This window comes from Perca flavescens, chromosome 16 (genome assembly GCF_004354835.1).
Source record: "Perca flavescens isolate YP-PL-M2 chromosome 16, PFLA_1.0, whole genome shotgun sequence".
NCBI lineage: Eukaryota > Metazoa > Chordata > Actinopteri > Perciformes > Percidae > Perca > Perca flavescens.
Window position 1 is genome coordinate 204900 of NC_041346.1, and position 15038 is coordinate 219937.

Here is a 15038-nt window from a genome sequence, read left to right on the forward strand (position 1 = left end):
TTGTTCTTAATCTTCAACATCCAACACGGAAATCAGTACAGCCAATTATATTTGTTGTTGTCTACCGAGGTCCGTATTCTGAATTTTTATCATGTGTAGTCCTTAAATCAGACAAAGTACTTATTGTAGGTGATTTTAATATCCATGTGGACGTTGACAGCAATAGCCTTACTACTTTCAACTCATTACTGGATTCAATCGGTTTCAGTCAGAGTGTGCACAAGGCGACGCACTGTTTTAACCACACCCTCGACCTTAACATAACAGAGGACCTCTATGTTAACCTCAGTCCCTCTCAAATTGATACATTTGTAGACGGTGCTACAACTTGCCTACGGACGACCTTAGACTCTGTCGCTCCTCTCAAAAAGAAGACGATAAAGCAAAGGAAAATAGCTCCTTGGTATAACTCCCAAACTCGCAAATTAAAACAAATCTCGCGAAACCTCAAAAGTAAGTGGCGCTCCACCAAAGTGGAAGAATCCCGTTTGGAATGGCAAGAAAGTCTCAAAACCTATAGGAAGGCCCTAAGAAAAGCCAGATCAGACTATTACTCATCATTAAAAGAAGAAAACAAGAACAACCCAAGGTTTCTTTTCAGCACTGTAGCCAGGCTGACAGATAGTCACAGCTCTACTGAGCCATCTATTCCTCTAGCACTGAGTAGTGATGACTTCATGAGCTTCTTTAATGATAAAATTATAACAATTAGAGATAAAATTCATCATCTTTTGCCCTTAACTTCTAACAGTTCATCTTTAAATGCAGGACCGCTAGAAAGAACGACGACTCCCGACATATACTTGGACTGCTTTTATCCTATAGACCTTCAACAATTAATGGTAAAGATATCCTCAGCTAAGCCATCTACCTGTCTCTATCCCAACGAGGCTACTCAAAGAAGCGTTACCCGTGGTAAACACTTCACTACTAGATATGATCAATATGTCCTTATTAACAGGTTATGTACCGCAGTCATTTAAAATTGCTGTGATAAAACCTCTTCTGAAAAAACCCACCCTAGATCCTGAGGTCTTAGCAAACTATAGACCTATATCTAACCTTCCCTTTCTGTCCAAGATCCTTGAGAAGGTGGTTGTTAATCAGTTATGTGATTTTCTACATAGCAACAGTCTATTTGATGATTTTCAATCAGGATTTAGAAAGAATCATAGCACAGAGACGGCACTGGTGAAAATTACTAATGACCTTCTAACAGCTGCAGACAAAGGATTTGTCTCCATTCTTGTTCTACTAGATCTTAGTGCTGCATTTGACACTATTGACCATACAATCCTGTTACAGAGACTGGAACACTTAGTTGGCATTAAAGGAATCGCACTAAGCTGGTTTAAGTCCTATTTCTCTGAACGATCCCAATTTGTTAATGTTAATGATAAACCCTCCAAGCACGCTAAAGTTAGCCATGGCGTTCCTCAAGGCTCAGTGCTTGGACCAATTCTATTTTCCTTATATATGCTTCCTCTAGGTAATATTATTAGGAAACACTCAATTAACTATCACTGTTACGCAGACGATACCCAATTATATCTGTCAATTAAGCCAGATGAAAGTGGTCAGTTAGCAAGACTTCAAACGTGTATTGAGGATATAAAATCCTGGATGACCCACAATTTCCTGATGTTAAACTCAGACAAAACTGAAGTTATTGTGATAGGACCAACGCACCGCCGAACTTCGTTTTCGAAAGATATAGTTACTCTGGATGGTATTACCCTGGCCTCCAGCACTGCTGTCAGAAATCTAGAAAGTTATTTTTGATCAGGATATATCCTTCAACGCCCACTTAAAACAAACCTCAAGAATAGCCTTTTTCCATCTTCGTAAAATTAGGAATATCCTGTCTCAAAACGATGCTGAAAAACTAGTCCATGCATTCGTTACTTCTAGACTAGATTACTGCATTTCCTTATTATCAGGTGGCCCAAATAAGTCCATTAAGACTCTCCAACTGATCCAGAATGCTGCAGCACGTGTTCTGACGAGAACTAAGAGAAGAGATCATATTTCTCCTGTATTAGCTTCTCTGCATTGGCTTCCAGTGAAATCTAGGATCGAATTTAAAATCCTCCTCCTGACTTACAAAGCTCTAAATGGTCAAGCACCATCATACTTAGAAGAGCTCATAGTACCTTATTGTCCCACTAGAGCACTGCACTCCCGGAATGCGGGGCTACTTGTGGTTCCTAGAGTCTCTGGAAGTAGAGTGGGGGCCAGGGCCTTCAGCTATCAGGCTCCAGTATTGTGGAACCAGCTCCCAGTCTGGGTTCGAGGGCCAGACACCGTCACCACATTTAAGAGTAAACTGAAAACCCTCCTCTTTGATAAAGCTTATAGTTAGGGAACGAGGAGTTGAAGCATCCACCTAACCCGGCCCACTGCATCTCCTCGTAGTCATCAGTTTTATATACTGTATAATTAATAATCTAGCGAGAGTAGAGGGAGGCAGGCCAGTACAGCCCGATCCGGTTGGGGAGAGTTCTAGCCCGACCAGGCACCTCTCTTTAACCTGCCTCTCTTAAGTTATGCTATTACAATTCTAGACTGCCGGGGAGGCTGTTCCTCCCTAAGACACACTGAGCTGCTCTCTCATCTCTACTTGTTACTTTTGTATGCATCCTGAGAAATGCTTGTTACTAATCTAGCTCTGGGGAGTTTACTCCCGGAGTCCTATATTTTTCTTCGCAGAGCTATGCTCTGCGATTCTCTGCATTTCCCGGCCGCATCCTGCTGCGTCCTGCTGCATCCGCCGCATCCACCCGTGCTCTGCAGCGCCACGCTACATCCCGCAACGCCCTGCTGTGATGTTCCTATGCACAGAGTAGTCAGGATCCGGTATAGGAGACTGCACTACTCAGTATTACACGATGTGCCCTGCTATGACATGAACTTCCATGATAACCTTCGAAGTCACTGTGACTTCTAATGTGACTATTATCACCACTGTTCATCACGCCCCCAACCGGCCCGTCAGACACCGCCTACCAAGAGTCTGGGTCTGCCGAGGTTTCTTCCTAAAAGGGAGTTTTTTCTTGCCACTGTCGCAATAGCCACTGCTAATGCTTGCTCTTGAGGGAATTACTGTAATTGTTGGGGTTTTGGAATTTATAGAGTGTGGTCTAGACCTACTCTATCTGTAAAGTGTCTCGAGATAACTTTTGTTATGATTTGATACTATAAATAAATTGAATTGAATTGAATTAATGAAGACGTGACCAGTGATGAAGACGTGATCAGTGATGAAGACGTGATCAATAATGAAGACGTGATCAGTGATGAAGACGTGACCAGTGATGAAGACGTGACCAGTGATGAAGACGTGACCAGTGATGAAGAAGTGATCAGTGATGAAGACGTGATCAGATCAGTGATGAAGATGTGACCAGTGATGAAGATGTGATCAGTGATGAAGACGTGATGAGTGATAAAGACAAGATGAGTTCCAAAGTGTTGAGAGCCTCAGATGAGGTGGTGAACACCTTTTGTCCAACAGTACTGTCCCGCTCCAGGGAAGCACTGTGTGTCTAAGTTAGGGTTTGACTTTGGTGCATGCCGGTTAAATGTTACTAACTGTGACTAACTTGGCTACCATTGCTTCAAAGCTAATAAACTCGTTAACATGCTAATAATGCTAACGTATGACGTAAAATAAAATAATATATCACTCACGAAAGAACTGGAGCATGGACTTCTGGGGTCTATGCTCTTCTGGGGTCTGTTAGCACAAATAAACCAAATAAACCTGCAGCGAGCCACATCATGGGTCGGATATCTTCATAAAACATTCTCCGAAAAGCACAAACATGGCCGGGAGATCAAGTGGAGCTTTGGGGGAAGATCCTGGACGCAGCCTACCAGCGCTGCAGTGCTTGAACGTGGGTGTGGCCATGCCCAGTCAAACCCACCAATAGGAATTCCTATCTAAGCCATTTTTGACTCGCAAAACTTTAGACTCAAAACTTTTAGACTTGCAAACAAAACTTTTTCACTCACAAGCCAAACTTTTAGATTCAAAAGCAAAAGTTTTTGTGATGCAAAAAGACATACTTGGTTTTTGATTGCAGTGAGAGAAATATGCTCTCAAACCTTTATTTTTTTTGCTTGGGTTATAAAGAAACAAAAATAACTCCATATTTTACTTTTTCTCTTAAATAAAATCAGTTTAATAAACTATACATGTCTGATTCTTCCTTTCCAGTCTGGCCCTTAGTGAAAGTCAGTCTGACAGCCCTGCTCACACGTGGAGATAAGCTTTTCAAGGCTGGATTCACCATGCTAGGCCAAACTTCCCCAACAGAGTGTGTGTGTGTGTGTGTGTGTGTGTGTGTGTGTGTGTGTGTGTGTGTGTGTGTGTGTGTGTGTGTGTTAAAACTGTAATCGCCAACAACCAGCCCTGATGGTGGCGCTGAGGGCAGGGTCACTGATAGTGGCACCACGATATGTAAAATGAACGTGCACAACAGATTTCCTTATGGAAATATGTTGGTCACAGGCAAACAGATGGAGGGAGGACGGAGGCAATCACAGGCTCCAGAAGCTGCTCCTCCTGCTGCAGGCGTGATGGAGAGAGAGAGAGAGAGAGGGGGGGAGTGAGAGGGAGAGAGACGGAGAGAGAGAGATAGAGAGGGAGAGGAAGAGAGAGGGTGAAGGAGAAAGAGAGAGAGGGAGAGAGAGATAGAGAGACATAGACAGATAGAGAGAGAGAGGGAGGGAGAGAGAGAGGGAGAGAGAGAGAGATAGAGACATAGACAGATAGAGAGAGAGGGAGAAGGAGAAAGAGAGAGAGGGAGAGAGAGAGAGAGAGAGAGAGAGAGAGGGAGAGGGTTGTGGTTACGGTGTGGATGTTGCAGCGGGGCTGCGCAGAAATCGACCAAGGATGTAGCGTCGGGAGGAGGATTTTGCACATGTCCGATGTCGTCATTGGGAAGCCACTATCTCTCGGCCTGCTTCGTAGCGCTTCCTGACGGGAACATGGATGAGCAGAGGCTGCCCGTCCGGACTCATGCGGTAAGACATGATGTGTGCTACCGTGTAGGCTACTCTGCAGGGAAACACACATCCGGTTACACATCTCACTTGTATCTGCAGCCCCGTCTGAATGTCTGTTTCATTTCACATCGCCGCGATGGTCGCACAGACTGAGCCCGACATGGACCTGTGTTTCTATGTTCGGTTCCGATCTGTGCACATGACGTTATCAGAATGCATGTAAGCATCGGGAGATATAGTGGCTGCTTGTTGGAGCACCTAGAGGGAAGCACGGGGTTGGTCCTGCTCATTGCGTTCCATTTCCCCGCTGGCTGCTGTGGATTAATGTGTCCCCACCGTCGAACACTGACATCATCCTCATCAGGATTCAGGATTCAGGATTCAGGAATCAGGAATCAGGAATCAGGAATCAGGAATCAGGAATCAGGAATCAGGATTCAGGATTCAGCCTCTGGCAGCAGCAGCAGCAGCAGATACTACGCAGTGTTTGCTAGCTCAGCGCGGCAATGCGACGTTTGTCCGGACGGGATGCACTGCTGTGCGACCCTTATATACTGTCTATGGTGCGACCCAAGTTCATATCATGTGTAAGGAGACAGGCCCCCAGCCCCCAGCCCCCAGCTCTCAGCTCTCAGCCCTGCATGGGTGCAGTGGTACGGAGGTCGCGTGCGTTGTTCTGATTTAGTCACGAGACAACCGGCGGAATAGCCTAGCCAGATGTTAGCCTACAGAGGCCACAGTAGGCTATGTATGTATGTATATAGATAGATAGATAGATAGATAGATAGATAGATAGATAGGTAGATAGGTGATATCAAGCTGCAGCAGTGAAGTTATCCTATTAATTGGCTAATCATTTAGCTACTATGTCCATAACTAGGCTACTAACTAGACCATCACATAACAGCCCAGTCCATAAAGTCAAATATAGGCCTACTAAACCACATGTGGTATTTTAGTAGCCTACAAAAGATTTTTGAGATAAGATTACCACTAATTATTTCAGCACTGTCTTTGTATTATTCATTTAATACAGTGAGGCGGGCAGCCTGCAGAAGGTGGCCATATGTCTCTGAAGAAGAGCAGCAGCAGCAGAACGCCAGCACTAAGGCCCACAAACATATCAACTAGTGAGTTACTAGTCACTTTTATTCCTGTCCTTTCCTAAAGTTCATTTTATCATGTTCTTGAAATATGTTTTAAACAAGACTAACAATGAAGACCCACTGAAGGTGGTGCCATTGTTTTGAAAGTCAAAAAATGTGAACTTGATGGTAAAATGTGAACTTCAAAGCTCCATAAAGACTTGCTGAAAGTGATGCAGTGGTGGGAAAGGAGAAGTTTAGGTGTGGATAAATGTCTGTGGAGTTTCTGGGATCACCCTTTTTGTCCCCAATATGGCATCTAGTACACACAAAATGAAGTGCTGCTTGGAACAAGGTCACACACTCACAAGGGATGGGTGTGTGTCTAAACATCTCACTCTCTATTAAAATTGATTTCACTTTAAATTGTTTGTACTGAAAGCACTCAGCAAAATCAGGTTTTTATTTTCTTTTATATAAATCATTGGGATTCTAACAATAAATAATAGTTGTGGGTTAATAATTAATAAGAATCAAAAGAAGGAAAAATCTTAAACAGATAACTGATCTCTTTAATCGTATGCAAGTAATAGAATGATCACTCATTCCAAAACAAGATGTAATTGATCCAGTTTTTTTTCTCAAGAAAGCTCACAAAACACAAGTACAGTTGAGGCTGATTAGAATGGCCTTCATTTAGCAGATGTTTGGTCATAAACCAAAGTATTTTACAAATTAAAGTCAGAGGATCGCCAAAGTTATTACAGTCCTGAGAGGAATATGAAGGCTGAACCAGCAATCCATCCAATAGTTGTTGAGACATTTCAATCTAGACTAATGGGATGGCTTGACCAACCAAACAGCTAGTGCCCTGTGCCTCGGTGGCATGATAATACAATGCTCCAAAAGTAGCAGCCACTCATAATTCACTGCTGCAAAAATAGATTTAACCAGCATGCACACCAGCATCCTGTTTCTCTGTGCTTTCTTGTCTTTGATCAAAATTTGGATGTTTAAAGGAAAATTCAGTACCTGGGTATTTATATCTCTGTAGACTTGAACCTTTTAAGCTTTCTGATGTGTCTGCCATCTGCACAGATGTGTCTTTGAGTCTATACTTACACCTGCCTCATCATTTCTGTAGTCATTTAAGGGGCTGGGGATGATAGTTGCCTTCACACTGCAGTACCTAAACCCTGTCTGCAGGGTTTGGCTTCTCCGTCTCTTCAACAGTAATGGTTAATGAGAGCAGATTCTTTCATTTTTCAGGCTATACCAACTCATAGGTTATTATATCTTTTATCATCATATTTGTTTTTTGACAAGTGACTATATCATTTGAATTTGATGTCACCAGCAGATGCAGACATGTCTCTGTTGCTGGACATTTAGGTGTCTTATTACCAGGTTAAGGGCTCACCAGGTTCCTGTAGCTTTAAAGGGCAACTATTATATAGCATTTTCAGGAGAATACTTGTATTTTGTGTATGTACTAGAATATGTTTAAATGCTTTAATGTTCAAAAAACACACTTTTTTCATAATGCCCATGGCTGCTGCACCTGAATTCTAGGGTGACCAGACGTCCCCGGTTTCGGTGACCTGTCCCCGGCTTGAGCTGTCTCAGGAAATGTCCCCGGTTTTCACTGTGACTGACAGACCCGAAATTGGAATGAAAGAAAGAAAACATTGACCAAACGTATAGTCGCGCACCCTACACATGCAGGCTCAAGACAACCAGAGCAAGCGCTGCTCAGAGCTCAACTTCAGTATAAGTTAGAAAGATATTCACAGATTTGAACTTCCGGGATCAATTACTCTACAGTGAAATGTTATTAAATCACAAACAACGCATCTTTCCTACCTTAGTAAGGTTAACAACGAGCTACAAACTCATTTTTAATCAGAATGAGCCGTCCTCCGACCTGGAGAAATAGCATCTCTACAAGCAGCCGGCGGTGAGACAGCAGTAAGACGAGTGCTACAAACTACAACAACAATATTTATTAATTAAATGATTAAATAAGGTAGTGTCTCCAAACGTACATCAATTATAACTTGTCTCCTGCTAGTTGTACAACAACACTTACTTAAAAAAAATAAGCATATTCATAATTTTGGGGAATATCTTTTGCCAGAAACATTTCATATTTTAATAATTAAATAGAGTTGTGTCTCTAAACTTACCTCACAGATAATTAGTGTTCTGCTGGTTGTACTACATCACTTACTTTTCAAAAATAGGCATTTGCATAATTTTGGGGAATGTTTTTGCCATAAAAAAGAGGCATGTCTCCAAAACTACCCCACTACTTTTTCATAATGCCCATGGCTGCTGCACCTGTATTCAACCTCTGTAGGAGCGCCTGTCTCTTTAAGCTGGAGCTACTGCAACAGACTATATAGCAGGACTTCGTACCGTGAAAAATCACCAATAAAGGCTTCTAATCCAAGTACTACACAACCAGACATGTCCCAGCAGTAAAGGGACTGGGAGAAATGACCAACATTGGCCGCCCAGATTACACCTATCTTGCGTTAGCATGCAGGTACAGATAAAGGCTTCTGAACCAAACACTACCCAATCGGACATGTTTCAGCAGTAATGTGACCCAAACTTAGGGAGAATTTAACAAATTGGCCGCCAAGATGATATTGTTTACTGCCGTTAGCATGTAGCGACTATAGTTAGCAGTGGACACTAATAGAGTATAGCAGCACTTTCTACACTCAAAGATAAAGGCTTTTTAAACCAAATACTACATAACCAGAAATGTTTCAGGAGTAATGTGACCTGGAATTGGGGAGAATTTAACAACACTGGAAGCCAGGATGACATATTTTACTGCCGTTAGCATGTAGCTACATGTGACAATGTTAACACAGCAGTATCCTAAAAAAACAAAACACTCCAGTTCTGCCTACTTGGAGCAGATGACCAATCATAGAAGGCCGGCTTAGAGTTGCGTAAAACTTAGCCGAAAGTAGAAAAAAACTGTTGAAACCGGAGCGTTCAGAATAGTTGGAAATCTGAACGTTTTAGCTCACAGGGATTTCTCTAAAATATGCTTACCTTTCAAACCTGTACTTTGTTACTTTTGCTTGAGTAAAGAAGTTAAATCAGTACTTCTACTTTTACCCGAGTATTTTTTAACACAAGTATCTGTACTTCTTCTTGAGTACGGGAAGTGAGTACTTTTGCCATCTCTGATGGGATCACACCAGCCGTGACACCAAATCAGGTCAGGGGCGTGGAGTGGGGGCAGGGAAGCCAGGCAGTACATTCAAAGACATCAATTCTTTTTTCAATTTATTTAGAGCTAGCCTTCGAGATTTTTTATTAGTTACTTAGACGCGATGCTTCCAGCCCCAGATGGCCAAAAAATGGCCCGTAACAAACATGAAGAAAAGCATGGAGAGCTGTTTAGCGATGCCCCAAATTGCACTCTGCAAAAATCATGTTCATAAAGGGTGATTCTGTGGCTCATGATTCACATTCAGTGCAGTCAGTGTTCAGTGCTGATGGAGTGCTGTGTCTTTTATGGCGCCCCCTCCCTGCATACCTTGGGGTGGTAGATGAGCTTGCAGAACATCTGACTTTCAGGGGGAAAACCAGAGCTTGTTTCACAAGCCTGCCACAATCCATTGCTTTTTATTAAACGGTAACAACACTCTCCCTCTTACTTTAACCAAGTGTTTTAGTTGCCTGACCTTATCTGTACCTTAACAATATTTATTTGTGCAGATATTGTTTAAAACACAGTTATAGAACATTGAGCAATACCAATGTTCTGCATGGCGGTAAGGTTACATTAACCCAAGTTCATTATTAAAAGTAGATATGGGGGTGGTGAAGAGGATTATAGTGCTTGCAACTTTAATACCCTTCATGCAGGAGGTGGGAGTTTGTGTTCTGTCAAAATCCAACATACATTACATTTTTTAAATCATAACCTCAATATGTTTCTAAACGTAACCAAGTGTTAGAGCTATATAACTTTAAATCATGACTTATGCACAGATATCATAGAAACACATGTTAAAAAACAGCTACAGGGATTACATAATCATCCATAATCAAAATTCCGTATTGACAATGGGGTTGGGGGCACAACTCCAAATCACAGTAAACTTGATTCATATGATGAATAATCTGACCCATACATAAAGAAATTGTAATATGGAGATCTCATATTAGATGCTATAGTTTTGAGATACGATTACAAAAAGAATGTCTGTGAATTTGTGTAGTGAGCTTCAGATAGCGCTGAAGTCTTAGCCACTGGGCACAGTTTTTGACACACACAGATCTATGGTGCCATAAATGAGTGATGTGAGAATCTTCTCTTCAGCGCAGAGTTTCTTTAGATGCACATTAAAGGTGTGGCTGAGGCTTAATGGTAGAGCGGTCACCTGCCAATCAGAAGGTTGGTGGTTCGATCCCTGGCCTTGCAGTCCCATGTTGAAGTGTTCTTGGGCGAGACGCTGAACCCCGATGCTGCACCATTGGAGTGTAAATGTGTGTGAGTGTTTATCTGATGAGCAGGTGGCTCCTTGTAAAAAAATGCTTTGAGTAGTTGTTAAGACTAGAAAAGCGCTATATAAAAACAGTCCATTTACTTTACAGGGCATTTCAGGATTTTACATCTATCCTAACATCATTCTAGGTTTCCGCGGGGTCTTAAAATTTCAAAATCAAAATTATAGGCCTTAAAAAGTCTTAAATTCACTGAGTATTGTGTTCTAGGTCTTAAATAATTTTCAACAGGTCTTAATTTCCCTTCTTCTAATGCTCATTGGAATGCTTCCGCAGCGCTTTACAATGTTTCTTTTTAATTCCATGGTGTTGTAGTTCTTTCTGTCGCTAGTCCATTCTAGACTGTATTACAACTACAAATGAGACCAACACGCAACTTATACTGCAGCTAGACACCAGTCCTATAATGCCAATGAGGAACTCGGGGAAATGTTTCAGACAATGTTTCTGCTGACTTTGTTCTTGATGTTGTGAGGGTCTTTTATTCATTTATTCATGGTCTTAAAAAGGTCTTAAAAAGTCATACATTTGACTTGGTGAAACCTGTAGAAACCCTGTCATTGTTCAGGGAGAACTATGCAACAGCATGATGATTACAAGAACAGCAGTTAGCTCAATAGCAAGAAGTGTCAATTCTTTCAGACTGAACTTGTGTTTAGGGGAGCATTATGTGTGAAATAGTTTGGTGCAACCAAATTAAAGATTGATTTAGTAGAGAACACAGACCAAACAGGAAATGCTGCTGAAGCATGAAGCCTCTTGACGGTGTTTGGTGCTTTAAGCCCCAAACGTCGTCTTCCAGGCAGCGTTGCCTGGAAGGCACTAGGATTAGGCAACGGTTAGGGTTAGGTGCCTTGAAGTCGACAGTTGCAGCGCTGCCTTGAAGTCGACGTTGGGGGCTTAAAACACCATCGAGCCCTCTTGGCGCTGGTGAACTGCAGTGGCAGATTTATCCCTGATGTGGCCACTCCATCAGAAGTATTGAAGAGACTCATGAGGTAATTGTGCAAATGAATGCAGGAAATGGAGCAGGAAACAGCATTTATACAGCTGAAGAGTCAGCTAGCCTATTCACATGTAATGGGGTCAAGAGGCTGAGCCATGTGATCCTAGAGGCTAGTCCAGTGGAATTAGGAACAATCATGATCCAAAGGTCTCGCGGTTTTATCATAATGAGCATGTTTTAGTCTACTGTAAGGTGATCTTGGGTGTCCTGAAAGGCAGCATCAAATAAGATGTGTTATTATTATTATTAATATTAAAATGAGACAGATTAGAGAGCATACAAACCTGTGTATCACTGTATCACGCCCTTTCTATGCTTAGAATGAATGAGAAACCCCTGCCTTCATGTGTTCATGTATATAAAATACTTTGTAAAGGTCACAGAGACAATATACGGAAGGATTATGAGACAATATTCATTGTTTACCAAAGTCCAAGAATGGCAGGATGGGTTTTATTCAGCTTCATTTTTACCCAAGACCCCCTAGCAGACCTGTCAATAAAGGCAAACAGGGCCATGATATCTTCTTAGTGGGAAAACAGCTTTCACCATGGGAACAGAAAGAAAGTGTGCCACAGTTTAGGGCTGTGTCTACTTGCATTAAGACAAAATTAATTATGGGGCACATTCTCATTGGCCTTAGCTTGCGGCATGGTGGTTGATGCGATGCACACACACACACACACACACACACACACAAACCGGAACGCCAGCCACCATGTTACTTCTATTTACTGATAACTAGCATTTACCTCATTGACCGCAGGAATCAATCAGCCTTCCAAAAGAAAGCACAATGAAATAAAATGTTAACCAATCATTAACCGTTAACCGACAAGCAGGCCACGGAGTCTCAGTTCACCCGTCCGGGAGGCTCTGACAAACCTTTCGCACCCCGTGTCCACGGGCAGCTGCAGACTTGTACCGGTGTTGATGTTCTGTGCATTGTCGTGCACACATGCAGCCACTGTCCTGAAACCGCTTTCGGGACGGACCAAGTACACAGCGGCCCGCGGCGTGTATAGCCCGTCTCCACCTCATCCACCTGCGTGGTTGTCAGCTGTGTGTCTGCCTGTGTAGGTAGGCGGATTAACCCACCAGTCCTCATCCATATCGTGGCATTTGTCACGTAGCTCACCGAGAGCGCCGTCCAGCAGAGAGCCACGAGCAGAAAAAAAACGAGCTTAAAACACAACTGGCTAGTGCAAACTTAGCACTTTAAGCTGCTCGTAGGGACCAATGCTATTTCTCCAGGTCGGAGGACGGCTCATTTTGATTAAAAATTAGTTTGTAGCTCGTTGTTAACTTTACTACGGTAGGAAAGATGTGTTGTTTGTGATTTAATAACATTTCGCTGTAGAGTTATTGATCCCGGAAGTTCAAATCTGTGAATATCTTTCTAACTTTGCTCACGTTTATAAAACCGAGAGCACGGATTATGAATCCGTGCGAACAGTTTATGAAACCGAGGGAATGGATTTTTATTCTTTGCGCACAGTTTAGTTTTTTTTTTTCTCAGCTGACCCCAGGGGGCCTGAATAAGATAATTTCATATCCTCTCAGGCTTGAAAGCCCCAATTATTTGACCCTAAACTAACAGCTTCTTTATGTGCGGTGCTATGGGTGACAGAACACTAACAAAGCATAGCTCACTCACTGAAATATAATGGAGCTTGCTACCCATTCTTAGCATGTCGCTAAGTATCACTGCCTTTCTTTTGGACACAGGGTGTATAGTTAGTTGACTGACTCACCATACCAGCTGTATGAGCAGGAGAGCAGAGAATGACATATGACCTAATTTTTGATAGGAGCAACATAATGTAAGACATGGTCTATTTTCCCCTTTCTCTAAACTCACTGTCTCTGTAATACATCATTTAATACACCTTACTGAAAGCTTTACATCGTCATGATACACTTTACTGCAAACATGACATTGTCTTGATACTCCTACACCTTACTGCCAATCCGATACCTGTATAATAATAATTAATAAGATGTAGGCCTGTTTGGAAGTGACTGGGATCATTCTTTTATGTGTAAGGCAACATGAGGCGTGACTTTAACATTGCTTTCCTACATTTGTTAAACAAAATGTAACAAATGTGTCAAAACTCAAACAGTATGCAATAGTATATAAACAGAATTGAACAAATAGGTCCCATTATCCCCTATACTCGATCCAGATATTTGATTGATTTGACATCCCCAGTTACATCTTCTTGATACACCTTAATGCAAAAAAAAATATATTACCTAAGAGAAGGCAAGGGATCTAAATCAAAGTTTATCATAAAACAGAGCCTTCAACATTAGGTTTACTCTTACATCTATTATGTTTTAAATAGGGAGCGCATCAGGGAAGAATCATTGGAATTGTTGGGTCTTTGTAAATGACTGTAAATTGAGTGTGGTCTAGACCTACTCTATCTGTAAAGTATCTTGAGATAACTATTGTTATGATTTGATACTATAAATAAAATTTAATTGAATTGAATCGCTACCATTTGACCAGAAGCTCTTGTATGATATAAAATTTGAGTATTAAAGGTCCAATATGTAATACTGACAGCTAGTGTTTAAAAAAGTTACTGCAGTACAAATTAAAAATACTGGAGAGAGTCGTCTCCCCCGCCCCCTCCTGCCCAGACTCAAATTTCAGGTTTGTTGCCAGGCTGAGACCGCAGCATCCACAACAATGTTGCTAGACGCTTGTCTCACATAGCCAGACATTACTCCACAGCACAGCGGAGTAGCTAACGGTAGATGCTAGTCTCACACAGCCAGACATTACTCCACAGCACAGCGGAGTAGCTAACGGTAGATGCTAGTCTCACATAGCCAGACATTACTCCACAGCACAGCGGAGTAGCTAACGTTAGATGCTAGTCTCACATAGCCAGACATTACTCCACAGCACAGCGGAGTAGCTAACGTTAGATGCTAGTCTCACATAGCCAGACATTACTCCACAGCACAGCGGAGTAGCTAACGTTAGATGCTGGCTATATTGACAGTCATAAAAGCCTGTACCACACTGACAGACACACTTTTTCGGCTTAGAATTACCGTAGGAACCGCCAAAAATCCCACAACCTCGCCGTCCTCGCCACACGCCAGACAGACACACTTCCTCGGCTTAGAATTACAATAGGAACCGCTAAAAATACCACTACCTTGCCGCACTTCAATGGCTCAGAATTACGGAAACAATCGCTAAACACACTGCAAACTCACAGTCCTCTCTTTCCGATTTACAGCCCCCCTCTTGTGGCTTAAAATAACTCACCGTTGTCGAACTACACTTTGTAAACAGCCATGGCCCGCTTGCCTGGCCCTCCGGTAACGTTAGCAGTTAGCAGGGTTAGCAGGGTTAGCATGGCGGCGTTAGCCAGGAC

General features: G+C 42.3%; 1 protein-coding gene across 2 annotated transcripts in view; it reads left to right on the forward strand.

Annotated features, from left to right (window-relative positions):
- Nucleotides 1-4838: 4838 nt before the first annotated feature.
- The window catches only part of ajm1 (apical junction component 1 homolog), a 37211-nt gene continuing 27011 nt past the window's right edge, over nucleotides 4839-15038 (forward strand). The window contains exons 1-2 of one of the 2 annotated variants that reach the window (XM_028601902.1): nucleotides 4839-5028; nucleotides 6047-6140. The gene's annotated coding sequence lies outside the window, so the exon portion shown is untranslated. The remainder of the gene's footprint in view (nucleotides 5029-6046; nucleotides 6141-15038) is intronic. The other variant, XM_028601903.1, reaches the window with a different exon arrangement.